We start from the raw sequence: 24,844 nt of genomic DNA, 5'->3' as shown, positions 1-24,844 counted from the left end.
GAGTTTGTCACTGTCTAATTGCAGATGCAAATATGATTAGCCGATGAGTCCAAAAGATACGTCACAGTACAATTATGTTAAAAAATGGAGGTCACAGCTTTTTCATCACAGCTTCTTTTTTCAACAGCTGTGGTGGTAAATGTTGTCATGTCATGACTTTCAGTGAGTTTTACTGAGCGCCTCAAATAAGAAGTGATTCATTGTATCTTCGAGGAGAGATGAAGTGAAAAGGCTACCGCTTTGGGGAGATGCTCTGTCATATACACACATGCACGCACATAGCCATAAAGCACATAGATCCACATGCGCAAAGGCATCCTGAGCAGACATTTTCAGGCCTGATATGACTAAAAGGATTGTGATTTTTTGCTGAGAAAAGCTCTTTCTTTTCTGCACCATATTTCGTCTCTCCTCTCCCTGGGAGGTTATCGTTTGCAAAAACGTGCCCTTGATATGGGTTATAGCAGCCAACTTGTACCCATTCCCCATGTTAAGATTGAAAATAGAGTGCTCTTGACCCCTTGCCTTTGAAATTCTCCCACTGTCGCTGTATTCCTCCCCTAAGCTGTCCTCTTTTTATGCCGTAGCTCAGAGGCTTTTGCCACAAGGCTAGCACTTTCATTTCCCATGCTCCAGCATTTTTTTTGACCTCCTTCCTTTCTCAGACGTAAGTAAACTGAGTCATAAGCCATGTAAAATGCATGTCCTTATACAGAGATTCAAGTCATCTGTGGTTATAAGCACCAAGTGAAACCTCAATGCATGATAGCCAACAGCAACATGCATATAACTCCTTCATAATTCACAGACCAAATTTTGAAATTGTGTGCTGTGAGCCACAGCAGTACAGAGGTGATTGATGATTGAAATAACAATAAAGACATTAACTTGTTTGCAGATGAGTACACAATTTCTTAATTTTGTGGTATAGGTAGCGTACAGGTAATCCTTCCTTTCTCTGGAGTATAAAATATTTACCGTGCACATCAATGCCACCATCGAAGAAGAGGCAGGTAAATGGAGGAGGAGTGAGATCCCTCCAGAATCATGAGAATAATAAACAATGCAGATGAAGTGCCAAACACTAACCTAATATCTACTGTTCTTTGCGGCTGCTCACCTACACTCTTAGACAAAAAGTTGCGAACTCAAACCGTAAACGTTTCTTCAGCTTGTCCCCGTAGGAGAACCATATTTGGTTCCCAATAGAGCATTTTCTACTTGGAACTTCACTTTCAGATAGTTCTACCTGGAACCCAACATGAAGGGTTACACCTGGTACCATCTGTGAATGTTTTCGCCTTGAAACCCCCCTATGAGAGGTTCTAAAGGAGAACCCTTCTATGGCGCAATAGTTCCGCCCAGAACACTCTCCGGGGTTTCTATCCAGACTCTATCCAGGTTTTCATGCACTGTATATTGTTTTTATTCTATGGGTTAGTTTTGTTTTATATTGTAAAATGTATATTATAATTGGAAGGTTCATTTTATTTTTATTAGGATGATGTTCCAGGTATTTCTGATGCATTTGGGATCAGTGTATTTTTCTGTCTTAACTATACATTAAAACATTCATCAGTTAATATTGCTGTGCTGTGATTGAGCTTTCTTTTCAAACAAAATTGTGTTTGTTTAGAAGCTGCCAGCAGCCCATCAGCTGTCTTTTCATGTTGCTCCCTCAGCACCTCCTACAAGCCAGCCTACCACCCACCTCACCCAAAAAAAGGACCAGAATGGAAATAAGCCTTAAGGCTTTTTGTGTTTTTATCCTTTTGATGGTTTTTGTATCTGGAGCGTTTGGAGCCCTTTAGGGGCCATGTATATATTATTGATCAATAAAGAAGTTCAACCAATCAATTTCAATAACAGAAAGAGGCTCCTGCTCATAAATAGATCAGCATCTGCATAGCAGAACAAATCTCCAATCTCATTTTCTTTATTTTGTTTTCCAGTGATGGCAGCTTTTCACCGATTTGCAATAAACTTGTTGCTGTGAAGACGTTTTTCAGACCACGTGATTCATTGTGTGTTCAGTGAGGTCAATATATTTTTTTTAGGGGGCAAGCTAGTGTGTGGATTCCATGGTGAATTTCTGGACTGTTGCCTAATTTTCTGTTAATATTTAGCAGTTGGTGTGTGTCTGCACATTCTTGAGTAGGCTCATGGAGGTCATCAGAGATCAAAGACTGATTTGCTTGGGTTTTTAAAAGAGCAAATGTGGAGAAAACTGGTATCAGTTCACAGTAACGCTGTGCTGTTTAAGGAAATCATGCCTAAGCGAGGCTCCCACTGGGAGAACCATCTTTTTCTGCTCTGGAAATAAGCTTTGTTAATCCATTTCCTCTTTTGTGACAAGGCTCTGGCTTGGAATCATTGTTTTTGCACATGTGTGCTGTGCATCTGGTACAACTTGTGATAAGGGTGGCAAGTGCCAAAAGCTCGACTGAAGGCATCAGTAAGCAGTGAGCCTCAGAAGCAGTTGAATGGGTTAATAAAGAGCAGGCTGATTAGTGATTAGCTCCCATGTGGCTAGGCAAGAAGGAGAGAATTTTAGACTTTATTTGATTGGAAGATGAACTGAGAGGAGGATGCCTCTTGAATTTTAAACCGGTATCATAATGGAGGGAGGGAGGAATCGAAGGAATACAGCCAAGAGGCGTGGCTTGGAAGGAGTAATGAATGAAAGAATAGCCTAGAGGTGAAAGAATTAAAAATGAAGTAGTCTTCCTTATTAAACTTTCGCTAAGCTCAATTACAATGATAAAAGACTTCTCTGATGAACCATTCGAACAAAAGAACATTGGATCAGAGCATCAAAGAACAAGCACATTTTGTGGAATCTCTCCTGAGCTCTATAGTACGCTGGCAGAATATAATCTGGTGTCACTATCCGTGTCTCTTTTAAAAGTGATCTGTTTGCAGAATCACTGTTCCTTGAATGTAGCCAGACTGTTATCCAGCCAAAGGCTACTACCAAAGCAGTCTTCTTCTTTTTTTTTTGTTTCTGCTCACCATTGTGACTTGAATGTGCCGCGTTGCCTCCTCTCTGCCCTACATCGGTGTCACGCTGGTGTGCTGAGCCTGCAAAAAGCACCACAGAGGATACTGCTCAGGCTAGCTTCACCTGGACTGGCCTCTCCATCATTAAAACTAACAACGCCAGCTCCATCAGCGAGGCAGCGCAGAGGTCTTTGGGGACGGTACACGTGTTTGTTTGTGTGTGCATGTATGTGTGTGCTTTGTGAACATGTGCGTGTAATATGTAAATGTGTACCGGTCCTTGTCCCATAAGATTCAATCAATGATGTTTTTCTGTTTGCATTACATGGCACACACAGTCCTGTATATGTATTTACTTGGCTGAGTGAGCATCAATACAAAATCAATGAACAGGATCAATGAAACATACATTGGTACAGTAATGTGTCATATTTTACTGAAGGCTAACATACTGTACTGTAGGTCACGCATGGCATGAGTGTGGTAGTGACGTGAGAATAACAATCCTTTTTTCCATTCAGATGAAGCATCTTCTTTCCGGCACCAACCACAGTGTGGAGGCAGGCCCTTGGTCGAGGACATCGTCCAGAGTATCATAATTCAAAATCGGCGGAAACATTTGGGGGTAAATAAAATTACTGAAGCAGCGAACACTGAAACTCCACACAGAGGACCAAGGCCAAGATTCCAAACCAGGACCTTCTTAGGACTAAACGTTAGCTACGCATACAGATACAAACGGATCCTTCTGTCCATAGTCTGCGTTCATTCTGTCCATATTTCTGCATGTTTTCTGAAAGGTTCGGGATACGGATGAAATGGAGCAGGACTACCAGTAGTTGTAGGGGACAGGGTAGCCAATAGGTCAAGCGAGGCACGACCAAAGGAATCAATGAAGAAGTTCACGTGTCACAATGTATATGACAAGTAGATCTATAATGTGGGACTGCAACTAATAATTATTTTCATTGTTGATTAATCTTTTGATTGTTTTGTTGATGAATTGATTAGTTGTTTGGTCTACAATATGTCAGAAAATGGTGAAAAATGTCTCAGATGATTCCCTGATGATGCATTAAATGGCTGCACAAACACAGCCTTCTGTCACGCTGCCTCCACTTTTGCTTCTTTTCATGAGGTATATTATTACAACCTCTTCCAGCATTGCCATCTAATGTATCTGACTTATCCTGTTATAGCAACTAGCTAGCAACAGCTACCAAGGAAACGTGTCCTTACCTTGAGTAAATAGCTAATTTCTCTGCATTTGTTTTGGAATGTAAGTACAAAATTCAACAAAATGCATAACATGTCTAGTGATTTTATACATTTCAATGCCGAAATGATAAATATTCTAGCTTTATAGGTGGCATAAATTAGCTTTTACTGACAGGCAACAGTGCTAAAACACCAGGCAACTGCCAGCAAAACGTATTTTGACAAAATCCTTCCAAGCATTATCTTAAACAATGATGTAACATTACAGTATGCAGAGTACCCGCATCATTGGGTAGCATTACATCCATAATTCATTTCTTGGAATTAAATATAGCAGAATATGTTCACAGTAAATCACAGCATTCTGTGGCTGATTAAATCATATATGAGATGCTTCTGAATTTACAGTGCAAACCGTGCATCTTCTCCCAGTCAGCGCACTGTCAGCAGTTTGATTCAAACACAAATCTGACTGAAACACAAATCTTTTCCCTGTCTGGCTCAGGCATGCTTGTCGGATTTTGTAGGGTTTTCGTGCTAAAACGGCATTTTGGCGTAGCAAATAGGCCCACTGTGGGCTGATTTGTGATACTTTATTCATGGTTCAAACACTTAGGATGTGTCTGTGTGTGTCTTCTCTGTGCAAAGAACAACATATAAAACGGATCGAAATAATCTTGGCACGTGGTGATTTCATGTTACTCCAAAATTAGGAGAGGACTGTTAATGAAGTGAGGTGCAAGTTGGCACAGCGCTGGCGGCACTGCACTTGGTTGAGAAAACAAATTATTCATGTTAAGAGACTCAATCATTGTGTATTTCCAATGCCTCGGCCGTTTAGAAGGCAACAAGTGTGTCATCCACTGAAGTGTTTCAGTATTAATTAAATTGGAAAGAGTTTGATGTATTATTTCCTGCATATGGATTGACTTGGTAAGGGTATCCAGTTTTACCCAATTAAGATAGAACGATCATACAAAGAGTGAACTGCGTCTCTTTGACATCATGGGTCTGCATGTTCTGTGTCCATGAAAAGACTGCAGTAAAATCAGCGAGATAAAAGATAAGGCGATTACTGAGGTGTTCAGTCTGTTTTGGCTGCCAGATATGAACTCAAATCAAAACGGTTATTGAAACATAACATTCTTGCGCCTTGGTTGCATCTCCATCAGCTGATTTATATCATCTGATTCACGATCGTCCCAAAGCATGATATAATTACCCCCGACGTTTTCTTGATTGTGGTTGACTCAGTGCAAAGCAAGCCTAGAGGGAGCAGCGTAAAGACCTGTTCTGCTTTACAACTGAATTTCACATTATTACAGCTGTTTTAGTTCATCTCAGAAATCAAATTAGTTCATGTGTCCTTTGGCAAGTCTTTGTTTTTTTTTTACATACTAGACAAAAGCCTGCAGAATTTTTCTGCATTGGTGGACTCAGGGAGGGTCGCCCCCTCTCCATGTCCCCATATAGCCATATAGGTTGCCCTGTATGTTCAAAAATTTGTTGACCTCTACATGCCTCTAAATGGTTAAATAGTTAAAAGTTCCCTGTATGTTTTTATTAGAGAGGTGTAGTAGTTGTTCTGCTTCAAGTCACATAAGAAAACTAGGGATTGGAACAGTTTCATCATAAATGCATCGTAACTTTCAGTGCACTGGTGCCCCTAACTTTTTTTTTTTTGCCCCGGCCCTCCAACAGCCTGAGTCCACCACTGATTCCCTGGATGTTCCTCTTAACCCCACTCCCTTTACAAAGCCTCTTGAGTTTTGACAACCAGTTCCATAATTGTCCTCACTGGCTCAACCTCCATCTCTCAACCCCTTCTTCCTTCCTCCCCTCCCTCGTGTATCCCCATACCCGCCATCTCTGTCACCCCAACTCCCCTAAAAGAGGATCAGGAGAAAGGCCCCCTCCAATTTCTCTCCACCTCTAATAGGCACTTCCTTGTGTTACATGATCACCGGGTGTCAAGATTAAAGAATGGCTACTGCTTCCCAGGGCAGACGTAGATAGGAGACAGAGAAAATAGCACTCCATAATTACTGATAAATCGAGCACACTGCCTCCTTCTCCTTCCACTTCCTCCCCATCCACCTGGCCCTGATGTCAATGTGAGGGGCTGTGCGAGTTAAGCCGAGAAAAAAGTTGACCACGCCAGCCACTTTTTTTTTTTTTTTTTTTTGCACTGCTGATATTGCAGTTAAGTTCGGGCAATTCAGGGCCAATTGACTGACTTGGAGCTTTTATTCACCCTCCAATCGTCTCCTCTTTGAAGTGGGACTCTCAGTACTCGACTCACATAAGGCAGCTGCAGCCTGAGCACAATGGCACCGGCTTACACTGCTCGAAACTATACCATAATATTTTCTCTGCACTGGTAAGCTGGCATTATAAACATACAGCACAAGTCTCGCCTCCAGTCTCTGACAGGGTTATAACCTACAGAAGATGATGGATGCACAACAGAGCAAGCATCCCTTTCTACTGAACGCTACACACACCTAGTGTAAGGGATAGCGGCTGGCACCAGCGGCAAAGAATGGCCAGCTGGTTGGGTCTCCTCCCTCCACCAGGCAATCGCAATAGGTTGCCAGGTGCCAACCCACTGCCATTGTTTATTAGTAATCCCAACAGCCTTCATGGAAACCAAAGTAGAAGCAAATGGAGTCCAACAGTGCATGAAAGCCTCTGCTGCAGTGAGACTGTTTTGTTCCATCCTGTCACATAACAGAATTTGAAGGTTCAGTTGCAAGCAACCAGGTGGTGATGAGGCCTCACAAGGAGTCATACCTTTGAAATAATGAGGTTAATATATGTAATCTATATGCTGGAAAGCTTCATCTTGGATGGCGTAGACGAGCTAAAGTGAGCCCAATAAACGTGCCATGTGTACGTAGTGTATTAGCATGGTAATCAGACATAATTGTTATTTGGTTTCAGTTCATTCAGTCTGGCATCAGCCCTGTCTCCTAGAAATTACATTTATATATAACAAATTTGGAACAGCAAATACGTTTCGAGGGAAACGTAATGCCGAACAAAATGTATTCTATTAATATAATGAGGAAATTAAAGCACCTGACAAGTTACAAAAAAATGTTTCTATGGAACACATCAGTAAAATGTTCACAGATAACATATTAGATTTGTTTTCCGTCAAAATAAGCAATGTTGCAAGACACCATCCAGACTTAGTGACTACGGCTTTGTTCAGAAGTCAGCACTGACTTGAGATTTACTTCATGTTTAACCAAATTGACAATCTTTCCCTAACCGTTTGTTGTTTAAACCTACCCAAAATCCTGATATTTCTTTACCTGAACCTTGTTGCAGTAGTATGAATGCAAACCCGGGACTGTGGTGTTAAAGTTGGTAGTTTGTACGGCTGCTATCCACCCCAGCCACAGTCTTGTGAACCCAGCTTGTTCATGTAATGTATTGTTTCAAAGAAACGTTGTCTTTGAACATAATCCATGCAGGAATTATGTTGTCCCCTCAAGGTAATTATGAAAACAATTTAGTAATATACAAACTGTCTAGGAGACAGGTTGTTGACTTTGTTTTTTTGTTAGGCAGTTTCTGTTTGTTTCTGTTTGTTTATTCTTTTTTTAAGTTGGGGTTTCTGTGGATACAAAACCATCTGGGAAGTCGTCCTTAGAAACTGTTTTGAAAAGGGCGAGCACTTTCCAAAATACTTGGCAGGTGATTGGATGAACCATCTGCTGAAACCGGTTGAGAGAAGAGAGAAAACATCCTGTCCATCAAAAAAAAAAAAAAAAGCCTTCAGTGCCATCTTTTCAATGAAGAAATACTCTCCAGTCCTGATGTAACTGATACTTTCACAGTATCTATGCTAACCTCTTCAGGAGCTGCCATTGTTTGTTCAATACAAATCGTTTCCATTGACGCTTCTCGCTGTCATGACACCTTAAACCTCGCCTGTAGCTGCTAGTAGCCCCTACTACGACACCGATTGGCTGCACCACATTTGGTGCAAACACAAACGGACAACTCGAAGCCTGGCAAGATGGATTCTTCCCTGATCTTGTGATATTGCAAATCCAGGTGCCTTGCAAAGTAATTCGAAATTTTTACTCACACAATAACACTTGTTTAAGATCATTTCAGAATGCACACTAGTGTTCACAATATTATTGTTAGGATTGTTTTGTGATTAAAAAAAGTCATGTTGTGATAATAGCAATATTATGACTTGTTATGACAGCATGATGTCATACCTTTACACAGAACAACAACAAGCATGGCTGAAAATGAAAGTAATGTTGCTCCCAACTCGATGGGGAACTTCAGTATTGTGGAAATGCTTTGAAAGACTGTAACAGCACAATGAGGCAAAACAACAAACTAATTTCACCACCTCAAAAGCAAAAGCCCCCAATTTAGCCCAGAGGGAACCGAAAATCCTGCGAGGAAAGCTCAACAGCCACTGTGAGTTTTACACCAAAAATATCTTTCAGTATTTTGTCACACCATCAAGAATACTGTTTTCACTGAAATACCGCTGTGATATTTTAGGGGCCATATCATCCCCAATACACGCATGGTAACTTTGTGTAAGGAAACTGCCATAGTTTCAGATTGTTTGCAGCATAACATTGAATGTGTTATGAACACCGTAAACTGATGACATTTTTCTTGATATTAAAAACCAGATCCAGTACTGAGTACAGACAATAGCAATTTATCTTAGAATTCAATATGAGGATGCCTCTATGACACTGAACAGCGCAGCAGCCACCTCAAACCAAATTTCTGTTTATTAACACTTTGATTTTATTGTTAAGAACTTTCATGGGCAAAAAATAATAAAAATCATTAAGCAAAGTGATTAAGATTCAGGAAATCTGGTATTAAGTCCCCAGTCTGTCCCCAGTTTGTCCAACTAAGTTTCCAATTAATTTGTTATAACGTTTTGTCTGTTTTTTAGTTCTCTGGTCACAGTCCTCTTTCTACTTTTAAATATGCTACGCTTGATCCTCTTTTCTGAAACCATGCTGACAGTTGACCTAACCCTCTTTCCTGCAAACTATGAGCGCTTTTGTAGATTGACCTTTTTCATCCAGGATTAAAAGGACAAAACTTTTTAACAACACAGCTGGTATTCTTTATGGGTGAAAATAATATCTATGCTGTTAACTGCTCTAAAATGAGACCGGGGTCATTCAAGGAAACGCTTCTCTGAAGTGTCCCCAGTACTGAGCAGTGATCTTACTTTATTGGGGAATCAAAGTTATGGTTATGTCTCTGAATTTTACAGTACGGTCATCAATGTTGTAATACGTGGTTCTCCAGTAGATTTCTTCATTAGAGTTGATCTAAGATACAACGTTCCATCTGCTTCAGGGTTTTTCAGTCAACATCTGCTTGTTTGTTTCATCTTCAGTGGACACAACATGTGGGATTTGGCAGGGTTCTGTTTTAGTTCTTGCTCTGTTGAGATTTTTAATCCCAGTTCACTCCCTTTCAGCTGAAAAATACTTAAAAAGTGAAAAGTGGGGAAGGGCTGAGAACACAATAGCAGAGACTGCAGACCACATAAGGCTTGCGCAATATTTGTTTTTTCGTATATTTTTTTCCTGTTTCAGTGAAACTTGTGTAAAACGGGTCAACCCTTTTCCACTCTTTTTTGGAAGGCTACATCTACTTCATTTTCTGCTGCAATACTACACAGTAGTCCCCTCAATGTTGGCGTAACTGCTCGTCATAATGACGCTATTCCCGCGGTTGGAAAACAACACACCTTTGGGAGCTTTGCTTTACCCTGATAAACCCAAACCTAAACTGTACATTTACTGCCAGACTGACAACTTCACCACTCAGCTTTTCCTCCCGCCAGCACACATTTGGCGTCACTCTCTGACACTCACTCTGTCTCACACGCTGTCTGACTGCAGTACTCTGATCAGTTGGCTCAGCTGTGCTGCCTCGTCCATCAATAGAGAGACTGACCTCTGGTGGCATGTGCTGCACACTACATCACCTCAATACCACCTCTCTGTATCCGTTTAATAGAAACAGGAGAGATAAACCCACCTTTACATTTATTGCCTGTTAGTTTCATAATAATTCCATAATTTCCCATCTTTCCCCTTTGAAAGCACATGCAGCTTTAATAACTTAAAGCCATGTTCAAGTAGGTGGAAGCCCCTCAAGCTGGTCCCCTGTCTACACATTCCAAAATGTGAATTAAAAACAACTAATTTGAATTGTTTCCATCAAACCTAAAAATATTAACACGATGGTTACATGCCATGAATGCACATAATAATTTGTAGTTCAACTAGAATCATAAACAGAATTTTAGACATTTGCCAGAGCATAAAGGCCATTTAGAGGCCAAGCAATAACCCTTGAAGTGAAATAATATTTTATTTATTATCTTTTAATCATATTCTTCATCCTGAGGCAAATCTATTTTATATTCAATAATGTCCAGAACAATATTACAGCCTCAAGGTGTAAATTTTCCTTTCAAACACAAGTACTCATGAAAATCCAACTACACCAGTGAATCCACATCACTTGAAAAGACAGGTCATTATGAAACTCAGTTAATATTTTCTTCTCATCATTCATTCATTGAGCAAATTAAAAAATAATGATTGCTTGAATGATGCAGGAACACCAGTTGAAGACGTGATACAAGGTTACAAGGGTTCCCATGGCAACAGCCCTGAATGCAATGTCAAATGATCACAAATATGCACGGACTTCCAATCAATCGGTGCTCCTCGGGCTCCATGTGACAGGATGCGGTGCTTAGGCAGTAAAACTCACACCAGAAATGCAAATGCACTAATGGTTCACCCATCGGGACATGTAGGATTGACATTAGTGAACATGAAGGATCTATGTTTAGAATTCTAATTAATATACATGTCTGCTGTCGTGGCAGATTTTCAGCCTCAGACGCTCAAAGGATGCTCCAAGCGCACGCATCAGGCACAGGCAAGGTCAGGTACATAAAATCTATAGGTTGGTACTTCTGTGAAAGTGCTGTGTCAGGTCATTCATGTGCTACTTCTGGAGTCAGTGGCACAATGCCTCTTACAGCGCTGACGTTGTTGCAGAAAAAGAATGCTGCGCTAATCAACTGTATTTCCTGCAAATTAGACCCATTCTGCTTTACAGTTTAGGGGAAACAGGTTGCTGCCTGGATTATGTTTCCTTCTATAGATTAGTCAAAATATGTAGCACTGTATTGTACTGACAAAACATCCAGTCTGCCAGAGATTTAAGACTGACCCAACAATATGCATTCATGCAGCTGAATAAGTTATAAAAGACAGTGATTATGTTTAGACTTTAAAAAAAGTGACTTCTGGTATTAGCCGGGCTGTATTTTGATTCCTTGAATTTTGTGAAATAAGCACATTAAAATGCAATGCTGTTTATGAAAGTGAAGAAATAGAGGAAATATTTTATTTATTGGAAAGGAGTTGAAAATCTATGCAAACTCCAGCAGGGGTTTAACCCTTCAAGATATGGAGTGCAGCACATGCTTGAGTTTTTATCTGCCTATATATGAAGTGCTGACTTTTTTCTGATATAATATTTGTCCAAGCTCTCTCACGTTTTTCTAATTGGACAACACCACTGACATGATGACATTGTTTGTCTGGATCTTCTAAAACTGTTACAATACCCTGCTGCAAGTAAAATAAATCTTTTCTATGATGTGACAGCACTATAGTTAGGATTTGGTTAGGTTTAGGCACAAAAATCGTATTATGTTCAGGGAGAAATCAAATTTGTACTTTTGTTAAGACTAACAAAGGTAATTCCAGTTTTTTAAACCCAGGCCCATTTTGTTTTGTTGTTTAAATGACTAATAGGTATACAGCTTTTGGAATTTGTCCAATAGATCACCTCAGCAAGCAGGCGTGAAAACACCACAGTCACGCGTTAATACAGGCAAACTAACTGAGCCAGGCCAGCAGTGGACCAGCAACTCCTGTGTTCTACAATGTAAAATCACTGTTATTTCTGGTGGCTCTTAAGCGAGAGACATAACTGCTTCAGTTCGACATCAGAATGCGGCTGTCTGAAAAGATCTATCTCTGTAGCGCTCCTTTCCATAACGTTGTCAGACACTTAAAGTGTTAGCGGCATGTTTTTTGGCTGCTGGCTGAGGTGATCTACTAGCCCAATTCAAAAACTTTTTGCACAATTTAGACCCTAAAATATATTTAAAAAATAGGGCCCAGGTTGGGGGAATCAGCCTTTAAATTTAATAAACACGTGGCTATGGTTAGGGAACGATCGTGGTCCTGTGTAAAAACATCCTCCCCAACTTCCTCCTCCCACAGACTTTGCTTTTCATGATGTCATCTGTCGTCTCCAGTCGTAATTATTACAGCTGCAGGAGGCCTTTGTCACTTTAACATGAACATAAGTTATTCTGGGCCACCTGAAACGACTGATGGGTTAGTGGGTCACTCTTCTTAGAGGACAGTCTCCTTCCTCAGACATAAATAGGTGCATGTCTGAAAGCGGCTTTGAACAGTTCACAATAGTCAGAAATTCCAGTATGTGGTAAAGAAAAGTAAATTTACATAATTGGTGGCCACAGCTTGTAATCAGTGTCAGGGTACGTTCTAATTTCACAATTAGAGTACAAGTGCGGCCACGAATTGCTAGTAATAGACAAAAGAAATCCACGTGCATACTGATCCATCAGCAACATGTGTGCCTTAAGAAAGTTTAAGTTGTTGAGTAAATGTTTCTCTTCCTGTAAGAGCTTATCCATATCCATCCAGCACCTGACAATATTATCTCACTCCAATCTGAATATTCAAATCAGTCATTTGCTGCATTGTGGGCTGCTGCTGCCCTGAGCTGCAAAATAGGTCAGTGATGCTGAGAGCCGCTGGCATGAGCCGGCAGTGCCTTGACTCACCAGCATCACATCGGTCACTGGTCAGCCCATGAATCTGCCCGCCCCCCCCCCCCGCCTCTCCCAGATGAACGCTCGACTGTTTAATTTTTCAAAATTGAGACATACTGTATGTGCTGAAAATAGAAGCCTCTCATCTCGTTCCCGGCGTCATATTATAAATCCCAGACTATTTAGAATGTTTTAGCAAATGTTTCTCTATTCTTAAGGAATAATTGGGGGGTACCTCAAATGTTCCAGTGGGGAGTGCTTCTCGCTCGCTACTCAGCACTAGGAAGATTGGAGAAGATTAAAACCTTCTCTGTGAGAGGCCTAATTAAAATTTTTCAGACAGATTATCGTCCCATGATTGTTCACATCTGAAAATGAGGCTTTTTACACAGGCAGCCACTTAGCTGAGTCATAGTAATGAGTAATGCTTTAGATTTGTTAATAAACTTTAACAGTCAGTCCAGGATTCGACAAATTTCTAAATCTATTTCTAATTATGAAAAGCACATTATTAAAAATTAAGTCATATCGAATTTGCTTGTGATGGAAAATATTCAAATTGTAATTGAATTTGTCGATGGATTACAGATGATGAGAACTGGGATTGTTTGAAGGCAAATAAATAAATGTAAAATAAAATTTACTTATCTTAAGACTGCATCTTAAAAAGATTTATATATGCATTTTGGTTTCAATTTGCATGGAAAATTTGAATATAAATTTAAAAAAAATAAATTAAAACTTAGGGATGCACTGATCAACTGGCCAGAGACTGGAACCAGCTGAATCCTGCGAGATTCCATGAGCTCGCAAGATCACGTTCCCCCTATTCATAATCTTAATATAAAACTATAATAAAGCCTGGGTAACCTGGAGGACTTGGGAGAAAATTTAAAATAGTATTTAATGAATAACAGTGTTTTATTATGAACATCCAATTTAATTTTTACAAGAAAAGTTGCAAAAATGTTTGTGAATGCTGTCGATTCTAGATCTTAGATCTTAGCCAAGAAAATTTAAATCGCTGCATCTCTATTAAAAATTGCTTTTTCTCTTTAGGTCTTTCAGTCTTGAGGATAGTCAGCCTTTATTATTCATGGAACAAGCGCCGGGGTAAGTTTGTGGCTCTAGTGCACTTACACATGACCATCAACACCAACACAACCACATTTATTTTGTCATTTTGAGGCCAATCAAACCTGATCCTCTCATTCCTTTCAGAAGCCACTGTTGTGTTCCCTGCTACAAAACACCCACAGTCATACAGAGAAGTCCAAAACAACTGCTTTTTAAGATTGGCTCAATTATCTCAAAATGAAACACCCATTACAGCCATGTCCATTATGACCTAAACCAGTTATCAAAGATGGAGATTCACACAGTACGGTTAAAACGTTGGCCTCATTTGTTGCTTGCCTGTAATTTGCTTTCCACATTACATCCCAAAGGCTGCATTCAGTGGATGAATGGGTATATTAACATGCATGTAATAATGCACTCATGGCTAAGAATTGGAGGTAAGGCAGGCGTGATGGAACTGACAACTCTATGCCATAAGGCTTAAGCACTGTGACTTTTCACTTGTCGGTTTGGGCTAAATCAGTCAGCAAATTATCAGCCATTTTTGTCACAGCACCCTACCACTACCAAACTTAAACTTTGTGAAGACAGAGAGATAACACGTGCCACAGATGCTCCACTGAAACAGTGTTTTTGATGGGAACACAGAGTTACTATCCTGAAAATCTTCGGTGTATCTGTGAGAGCTATTGTTTTGGATGTGTAGCCTGGAAATCACCGTCAGAGCTGTGGCAACTGCACTGCAGAACCCTGGAAGCTGTGAATAACACAAAAATACTGAGCCAGAAGGCATGAGGCTAGAAGGAAATCATTCTCACATGGTGCCCAGAGTGGATTGGATATGTATTACTGTTTTGAAAAGATGTGTTTTGATTCTGCAGTTCTGCAGCAATTTTGATCAATGGCTGGTAACTGGACTGGTTCTTTCTTTAACCTCTATACAGCATGATGAGCTGGGATCACGACCAATGATGTTTACATGCAACCACTGTGATTTCCAATGTTCGTTCGCCAGTGCACATGGACACAGAGAACGAGTGCCCAGCCAAAAAAAAAGAAAAAAAAAAGAAATGGACGAAATGGGACTCAGGCTGGCCGAGTGACGGGAAACCAGAGAGTGTTGTGCCCACATCTTACAGAGTCACCACAACATCCCAGATCAAGATGTCGCACTTGATGGCCGGCCCAAGATCCGAGCCGATGGGATGCAACAAGCGAGTCGAGAGGAGGCGTACTCTGCATTTATACTGATGTCCCAGTTGATGGACAATGTTTGCCAGATATCACACTTTTTATGTGAAGATGTGAACCATATTATCATCATCAAGGCAAATTGCACTACAGAATTATTCTTGAGTGTCTACATGTATAAGTATGTAAATAACTTTCATGTTTTTTTATTCTATATGTGTATGAAGAGACTAAAACTTTCTTTTCACTTTGCAATCCTGTGTTCTCTAAAGATAATACAGTGCCTTGATACCTTCATAAGTCTACAAAAACTTGGTTTAACTTTCAGACAGTTGTCGAATCCAACCATGACTACAATATTCCCCTAATCTAATACTAATCTAATCTAACCTAATCTAATCTAATCTAATCTAATCTAATCTAATCTAATTTGGTCACTTGAGTGCATCAGAACAAACTGCAACACTGACATATTATCATCTTACAAAGTTGGTACAGAAAACTATGTCAGAACTATGCACACTTATTTAGCAGACACAGAGCAACATTTGTTTGGCGTCATGTTTGTGTCCACTTGAAGAACATACGTTTAATATTTACTCTCTTGGCTCCGTTTTGGTCTCCACCAGCTGCTGTTAAATTCTCCACTATATTCACTTTTTCCTTTAGTGCTGGGGGAGCAAATAGAGTTTGGGGTTTTTTTGTCTGTGATGATGCATCTGCAAGCAACAAAAGCGAACAAGAACAGTAAAGTTCTGGGCACTAAAGCCAAACAATGAGCCTGTGTAATCGGTGTAATTCTCTGTGGGCTCATCACTACTAGCAACCGCCTTCACATTATAAATCATTTGATCCTTTGTTAATATGAATTATTGATTAAAGCAGCTTTAACAATGCCTTAATTATGCTTCAGTTGCCACAAGTGGATACTGTAGAATGTAACACCGACAAATGTCCACAGTGAGCATTATACAAACATATGTTGGAAACATATATATGGAACATAATCCACACAGCTTTACATTTGCCCTAAAATGTATTTACTCCATGGCTCTGCACAAAATGGCCAAATAGATAAAGGTGGGAAAGAAAATCTTCACAACAAAATTGCCACTTGCCAAATCCTGGTCACAGCTGCACTTCATCTCCATACAAATTGGGGCTGTGAGATATTTTACCACCGAGAAGACTGTATTTTGTTTAAAATACCTCAGACACAACTCCTAGACGGGAGCAGATCAAATTATATTGCTGGAGGGAACATGGGAGGCAACAGTGAAGCAAATTAAGTTAAAGGTTCTATGTGTAATCGCCGGCCAGTGCAGACCTTCTATTGTTCAGTGATGTGAGAGACCACAGCACATCAAAACATCTCTCTCCCTCTCCTACAGACAGTAACACGGGGCAGAAAACTCGAATAGATGTACAACCAGAGCTTTCGCCAAGCCAACAAAGACCGAGGCAGTGTCAAGCAAGATAAATTACTGTAGTTATTACTGTGTTGTCAGAGTTATCATATTTTTAAGGAGTAATAACTGAGCTCCCTGGCAGTGCTTAATGACTCAAGGGTCAGGTTTGTAGAGGCTCAATTTAGCATTACTTTTCTGTCTGGTGTCTCCTACCTGGCAACCACCAAATGTTAGGTCAAGATGCAGAGTTTGCAGAGGACTGTGTGTGTTAATCAAATATGCAGGGTCTGCTTTTGCATATTTGAAAGCAGAAATCTTCAGAGCGAGTATGGAAGTAGGATTTTCTTTTCACCTAGTTGAAAGAATATTTCATTCATGCTTCAAAGCCGGGTTATTGTGTCAGTAAATTGGCCAGTGCCACCAAAATGAAAGGTTGTTTTGCCATTATGTGAGCCACACTGCTCAAAATGCTCATGTTGGTTTTTTTTCACCATAGTAGCCAACCCTGGAAATGTTTCTTATACACAAACTTTTTTTTTTTTGCTGACACTGACTGCTTACTGTGCTATAATGTAAGTTTTTTCGTCTACCTGAATGGTACTGTGTATCACACGGAGCTTTTTATATTCAAACTTGAACAGTAGGTAAAAGTTTACTGGGAAAAGTCAATACTGTACAGCTCTATGATACACAGAAACAGCCGTGCACATTTGTATGCATACAGTAAATTACTTGTGTAGCAATGTGTTACGTGTACTGTAAACAGAAAATCACCTGATTCTGACGGTGCATTATGCTTCCACACTTGATTGTGATTGGTTGATTGTGATTCCTAGTTCATTACTGCCACCTGTCAGGTCATTTACCCCTTCTTGCACTAATGTTAGCAAAATGCAAGCTAACTAGCTAACTAATTATTGGATAGCTAGTTAGCTAGCATTTTACTAACATTAACTAACTTAAGATGTGAATGTGCAATATTTATATTACTTTGCAATATCAGAGGCTATATAATGTTCTTTATCATATGCAATACTACACTGTTTAATGTCACAGGTTAATACACTGTCCAATATTACTTTCACTATCATTATCATTCATTATTATCATGTACAGTTACATTCAAAATGTGCTATCATACATTCATTATCTGGTGCAATATACCTTTTTATTTACTACCTTTCCATCAAACTGCTAATATTACTTTCAAGTATTTGCCATGACTACTTTTTTTTAGCTATTTAGCTATATTGTTATTCTATAAGGCACTGTTCTTTGCATTTACTCCTTATACACGTTATATATTATGTTTATGTTTCACTTATTTGTTGCTCTGTTGTCAACAAAGACAAGCCTGGTACATAGCATATCTAAATATAAGAATGGAGAAAGATGACAGAGGCACCAAGCTCACTCAGCTGTAACATATAGATATTTATGGAGTATGTGTGTCTGACAGATTTTCATAACTGAATGGATCATTTTGAATGATTCACTTATAGAGTTAACTCATCAGTTTTGATCAGCAAGTCATGTGCCAGTGGTTAATGTACAATTTGTAGACAACAGTGCTTGTGTCACAGTCAGAAATTTTAACTTACTGTTTTGAACTTATTGAACTTATTTAAACTTCCTGAAATTCTCATTCAAGTTAAACAAGGAAAACCGTAATAACATCAAAGTCTTCAGCTGATACTATAGCAGATTATATTTTTTTCATGACCAATGCTAAACTGAAAACACAAGAAAAATTTAATTCCAATGCAAATCTCTATGCCTGCCACTCCTGCAAATAAACTCAATATTTAATTACTTTTTCCATAACATCATATTCAGGTTTATCAGCAGTCAGGAAGTAAGCCACAATATGCATTGCTTTCAGTGCATATATACATATATATTTGTCTGATTAATAATAGATTTCTGTTTGTTTGCTAGCTTTTGATGTGCAATTTATTTCTTGATTGCGTGATAAAATGGTGCTTGTGTGTCAGACTCTGGTCTCCCGCTGTGAAGGAAGAGAGGAAGAGAAAGAGAGAGATGCAAAGAGACTGGACAGAGGCCGCTGCATTCAAATGAAGAAGTGTGTGAACTGAATGCCTAAACAGGTTTTTTTTTTTTTTAACAACAAAATTGTCACTGTTTGAGGACGCTGAGGATTTTCCGCGCCGGCTCTCAGCTCCCCTGAGGCTTCTCGCAAAATTTTGTGGCTCCAGTGACTGACAAAGATGGCGAGGAGCGGTGGGTCCAACTATGAATTTCAAAATGGTCCTTCATAAAACTGTGGTTGCCTTCCCGGACAATAAGTCATTATTTTTCTACAGTGAGCTGTGCATGGGGGGTTAGGGGTGTCACTCCACATAAATGTTCATATGAAGGGTTTTTAAAGGGCCATTGTGAAAAACTCAAACAAAATTCCCTTCTGGAATTGTTAATCAAGGCTTAACGTGGTTTGAATTTTATGCCGTGCAAGAATGCAATTAACCACTTATGATCAGCTACCAACCCTTTAATTATGAGCCTGCAGGGTGAGAATTCTTCTTTCAACATCACTGTAGAAGCATAGTTAGAACCATGCGGTCTTACGGGACTGATAGCAGCAGTGCATAGGTCAGACAGCCCCTAGTGGAGGTCAAATGATTCAGCTGCCTCTCCGAAATATTGTAAGCTCACCAACATTTCTGTGAGATTTTGTCACATGTCATTACGTGACCCTGTTGTTTGTTTCCGATAAAAACAGCTTTTTTTTTCTCCAAACCTCTTAGGAGGCAGCCTTCTGGCCGCTACAGCTGCAGCCAGCACCCACATAAAAACAATGCTGTGCCAACTGCAAGAATACAAACAGAGAAACAGAGAGGGAGAGAGACAGAGCCGGTGGGTTCTGCCAATACAAGTCTAGTACTGTTCTCTGCCTAACACAAAGGCAGTTTGCACATAATATCCTTATACACAAGATGCCATACATAAACCAGCTCTGTCTGTAAAAGGTGAATGCATTACTTTCACTCTCAATTCCTTCTAATGTTTATGGGTGTTTGTTTCTTTGCCTTTTATGAAATACAGCCACACACTCAGGCATGAGAAGTAATGGATTACATGTAATGGAGTTACGTAGTTAGGATTTAAAAAGGATTAGTGTATTCCATTACAGTTACAGGAGAAAAGACGTAATCAAATTAAAGATACTAGTGAGAAAATGCTTTAACAGGATGGAAATTTTGCCATTATTTTGTCTTTAAAGAAGAACAGCATCACAGTACAGTTCTGCCTTCTAGTAATAAGAGCTGACCCTCCATAAGTCCAGCCCCTTTTTGCTCTGGTCTCCAATAACAGTCGAGCAAGGTTGGCACCTTGGTCAACTTTCTCCTTTCCTTTAAAAGTTAGCAAAATACTTGTTAAGTAGAAGGTTAACATTTGATGCAAATTAGCCAGCTACATAGCTGTCATTAGCTAATGTTAGCAAGCAAAACAGTATAGCAAGCTAGTTAATAATTGATGTACATGAGCTAACCAGTTTGCTAGCATTTTGCGAACACTAGCTAACTTAAGATGTGAATCTATGTTGCTATTCCAGGTCCCCCACCTACATCTTAACCATCTTCAAAATTTGCTTTTCTTCTCAGCGTAGGTTAGCCTAGCACATAGCATATCTAAGTACAGGAAACAGAACAGGAGACAGTTGACTGAGGTACACACAACACAACTCCCGGGGTTGGCTGTTTACTTTAAGTTTTACCGTAAAGTGTTAAAGGCATACTCAACAAAGTATATTTAAATTTGCCGGTATTAATCTAAAAATGCATTCACACATAACAAAGGAAGGAATAGCTGGACAAACAGTTAATAAACCTAACAACGAACATAAAACATTATATTGGGTTTGTGCTTATTTCTTTGCCACATGTTTTGCAGACAATTCATCAGTAAGTTACACTGCCAAGATCTGCAAAGGGACCTCTGCTGCTGAATGCTGTCTTTTTGGTCCTTGAAAGCATCATCAACATTGGGTCATCTAAAGCCATGACACAAATATAGCTTTAAGCCACTGCTGGCATTTTCATTTTGGCAATGTGATGTGGAATGCTTTGCCTCTGAAAATGATTACATGTTGCCAGCGTTTTGCCATTGAAAAGGCCAACAGATTGAATGAGGCACACTGACTGAATAAGGCAGCTTTTCTTCCGCAATTTCCGCTGCCAGTGCAATTTTCTGCGCTGCGTTTGGAGAAGGGGACAGAACAATAATCCAGGATGTATTGACTTGCTGTCAATATGATATTTATTTCAAACATTAAATCTTGACTTAAAGTTCACATTCCGTATGCATGATCAGTCAGAGCTGGGTGCCACAAAGACTATTTTTCAGCTTGCTCTTCACATTGTTCATTGTGGCCCATTCATACTTCTAGCACGTATTAACTTGAGCTCTACACCTGGCAATCATGAATGCATAAAGTGCCTTTTTTTGCAGATATATTCCATAATACTACATGAATGTAACTGATTAGGCCCACATTCCAAAAAAGACACAATGACAAACAAACCAAGAATTGCAGTGGCAGTCATGGAAGTGCAGATAAATGCTTCCGGACCAATTTCAAACAGAAGCCACTTCTCTAATTTCATAGAGTTGGTATCAGTCTCATACACAGTTATCTTGCCTTTGGCCACATAATGACACCTCGTGTAAAAGAGCATGAGCTCCCCTCGCAGTTAGTCAGTGGAACAGCAATCAAAGCAACTTGAGGGAGCACGGAACGGCAACTTTGCCTCACTGGTGACACACGCACACACTCACACACACACACACACACACACACACACACACACACGCATACATACAACAAAACAAGCATGTACGTGCTTCCACGCTTCCATGGACGCGCACTCTCATGCGCTCAGAGCCACGTACGTATAACACGGACCGGCACGTACACATAAACACAGATCCAGCAGACTATCTGCTTTCACAGAATTCATTACAGGCAGTAATTCATCCACAACATGGAATCTGCAAAATATAATAACAGGAAGCACGACCGCAACTCATTCCACATCCAATATCCAGACTGGGATGACACTCACTTTTAGTGAACGGATAATGCAGTTTCCAGGATGAATTGATTAACATGGATTTAAGAAAAAATAAAAAAGGAAGCCACGACTGGACTGCAAACGGAATTAGCTTGAATACAAATATTGATGTCGACTGCACAGTGATCTGTAGGCCTGCAAATACACCTTCACTCTGAATGTTATGCCATTCATTCAAGCCGCGGCAGGTCTGCGTAATATGCGAACACCCCCCCTCCAAAAAAAAAAAAAAACTAAAAAAAAAAAAACCCTGAGATCATTTGTTTCTCCCTGTGTTTTCTGGCCGCTTTTATGTCCGCACTTCTGCAGCATCACCTCGGCAAGATGCTGTCTCACAGCGTGCAGAGAGGACGCAGTCGAGCGCACACAATCGAGAGGATAACTCATTTGCATACTGTTAGGAGATGATGGGTTTATGAGATTATAAGACTCATGGTGTTATTTGTAATAGCCTCGGAACGGCTCCGTCGACATTCATCCCGGGCGGAGCTTGAAGGCACTCGCACACCGTTGATTTGAGAAAGGTAGCTTTTCACAGTGAGAAGAACAAACTGCCTCCATCCTCAGAAGGACACCACCGGCCACCCCGGTAACATGCTGACCACGCAACATCGCCATAATTGTGCCACAATATAGCCCTGCCTACCCGACCACTACCTCGTGGTCAGTGATGAACAGAGAAAAAATATATATAAGATATTATGTTAGAGGTCCATGCCGGGATAGCCGTACTTACCTAAAACTGACTCTCCCCTCTTAGCTGTATCTGTGGTCCAAGATTTGTTAGTTCTCTAGCCAACAACTTCTGCTGGAGCATATGTATCCAGTGCTCATGCTGGTGGCTCAGTCGGTGATGTTGGATTGCGGATGATTTGGCAATCCTTTTCATGCTCAAGGGAAAAAAATCCTTCGTTTCGGCGTGGTCTCGGGCATTGGCGCGCAGAGGAATAAAGTAATGAAGTCCGTCAGGAGGAGGGAAAGGAGAAAAAGGGAGCTCTGGATGTGAGATTTATGCCGACGTGTTTGAAACTGTTCTGTTCTCTCTCTGCTTTTTTTTTCTCACCGTAGGAGCTGTTTGCGGGTGGAGAGGTGTGGGATGGATATCTAGGAAGGGAGGCTGGGATGCACAGACTGAGGGCGAGAAAGGGGAGGTACAAAGAATACAGTCTCATATTGTAGAGGACGGTCATGGCAGACAGTAAGGGGTGGGTCTGGACTGTATGAGGCGTAAGGCGAGGGAACTGAGGGTGGATGAGGATAAAAAGCCCGAGGCTGGATGAGGATAAGAAGTCGTGTCGTGACTTTTCTCTGCTGATAGGTACATGTTTACACCATGTCTGTGGGTTGACCATCACAGATAGGTTTGACCGTTGCTAATTGAGGGGGGCAAAATTGTGGAAAATGAAAGCTGTGGGTGCAGAAGGATTTAACAGGCGGGGGAGAGATTTTGAGAAAAGTAAAAAAACAAAAAACAAAAAAAAAACAAAGTGAGAAGGCGGTGAGTTGCACAGAAGGTGCCACACTATGCCACGTGTGGGCTGTGCACTTTGCATAAAATACAACGTGACTGTATGACTGTGTTAATGTAAACTTGAAATGACTGCCTTGAAAGTCTCGCTTCTGAAAATCCCCCAGAGGCCAGGCTCTCTGGAGTCTGCTTAACTTTACCTAAAAGTGAAACACTGGTGGTTTCTGTCCATGGTGCTGAAACACAATGTTGAGCGTATAAACTCTGGTAGTTGCTGTCCAATGTGCTGAAATACACTTTCTGAGGATAAATTCTGGCAGTTGCTGTCCATGGTGCTGAAACACAATCTAAGACACCACAAGTTTTCTGATATTTTACGTTAAGATATGCAAATGCAGCACCATCTAATTAAATATGCACAGATTTCTATGCATTTCAGAACAGAAATATGAACTTAAATATACACCAAAAACTTTTGTTTTTACCTGTAATATCTTGCTTGGTGTTTGGTGGGGTTTGTTTTGTTTTGTTTAAATTTTTTGTTTGTTTTTCTGGTCATCAAGAATTAAAAGATGTTCAGCTTTGGGTAAAACAGGGTGGGCATCACTCTTACTTTTTTACCCAAACCATCCAGTCATATGGAGGAACATCAGGACAAATACCGAAGAACAACTGTCGACAACAATGGAAGAGAACTTAATTCTGCTGGTCTCTGAGATGACAAACCCACACTACTACTTAATGAATATGAAGAATAATGCTTGCGGGAGCATTTCACTCACCATGGGTTTGTGTTAGTGTCCTCTCTCCTGCAATTTCTCTACGTCCCTTTTTTTTAAAGCTTTTATTTAACCAGGTTTGTCCCATTGCGATCGAGGATCTCTTTTTACAAGGGAGACCTGGCCAAGAATAGCAGTAACACAGTTTCAACAGTAAATTCCAGGCAGACACACAGAATTTCAGTCTTCTCTTAATCTAGAGCAAGAGTCAGAGCAACTACTCTATCTCTATCTATTTTTTTTTCCATTCAGCGTTCGTTGATGACACAAACTATCTTCACAATTCTGTACTTGCAATCCAGGTTTCTGTGGATATTCTGTATCATGGAAACGAAAAGTGTCTCGGCTGAATAAAAGCTGCACCTCCAAAGCGCTCTCAAGTGCTCCCAGCTGGGCATTTTTAGAAGAGCGCCCGGCGTTTTCAACATGAAAGACAAAGCTTTGGACACAGCCCCTAAAAGTATAATTCTAATAGTTGCTGTCCATGGTGCTGAAATGTAATTTAAGGCACTGAAATGCAATGTAACAACATAATTCTAGTGGTGGTGAAACATGACTAATAACATATAATTCTGGTGGCTGCTGTCCATGGTGCTGAAAAACAGCATAGTACATTCTACAGTTACATTTAAATTTAGCGCTGTATTTTTGATATTCCTGCAGTCCATATTCTCAAATTTGACAGTTTTAGGGCA

At 40.2% G+C, this 24,844-nt stretch overlaps 1 protein-coding gene across 1 annotated transcript in view; it reads right to left on the bottom strand.

The window, feature by feature from the left end:
• The window catches only part of brinp1 (bone morphogenetic protein/retinoic acid inducible neural-specific 1), a 159,144-nt gene extending 136,123 nt beyond the window's left edge, over nucleotides 1–23,021 (bottom strand). Inside the window, exon 1 of the mRNA XM_084745831.1 lies at nucleotides 22,639–23,021. The gene's annotated coding sequence lies outside the window, so the exon portion shown is untranslated. The remainder of the gene's footprint in view (nucleotides 1–22,638) is intronic.
• Between the last annotated feature and the right edge of the window lie 1,823 nt (nucleotides 23,022–24,844).

This window comes from Lutjanus erythropterus, chromosome 20, assembly GCF_056507025.1.
Source record: "Lutjanus erythropterus isolate fLutEry1 chromosome 20, fLutEry1.hap2, whole genome shotgun sequence".
Taxonomy (NCBI): domain Eukaryota; kingdom Metazoa; phylum Chordata; class Actinopteri; order Lutjaniformes; family Lutjanidae; genus Lutjanus; species Lutjanus erythropterus.
The sequence above is the reverse complement of the archived record's forward strand: the minus strand, read 5'-3'. Positions and strand labels throughout refer to the sequence as shown.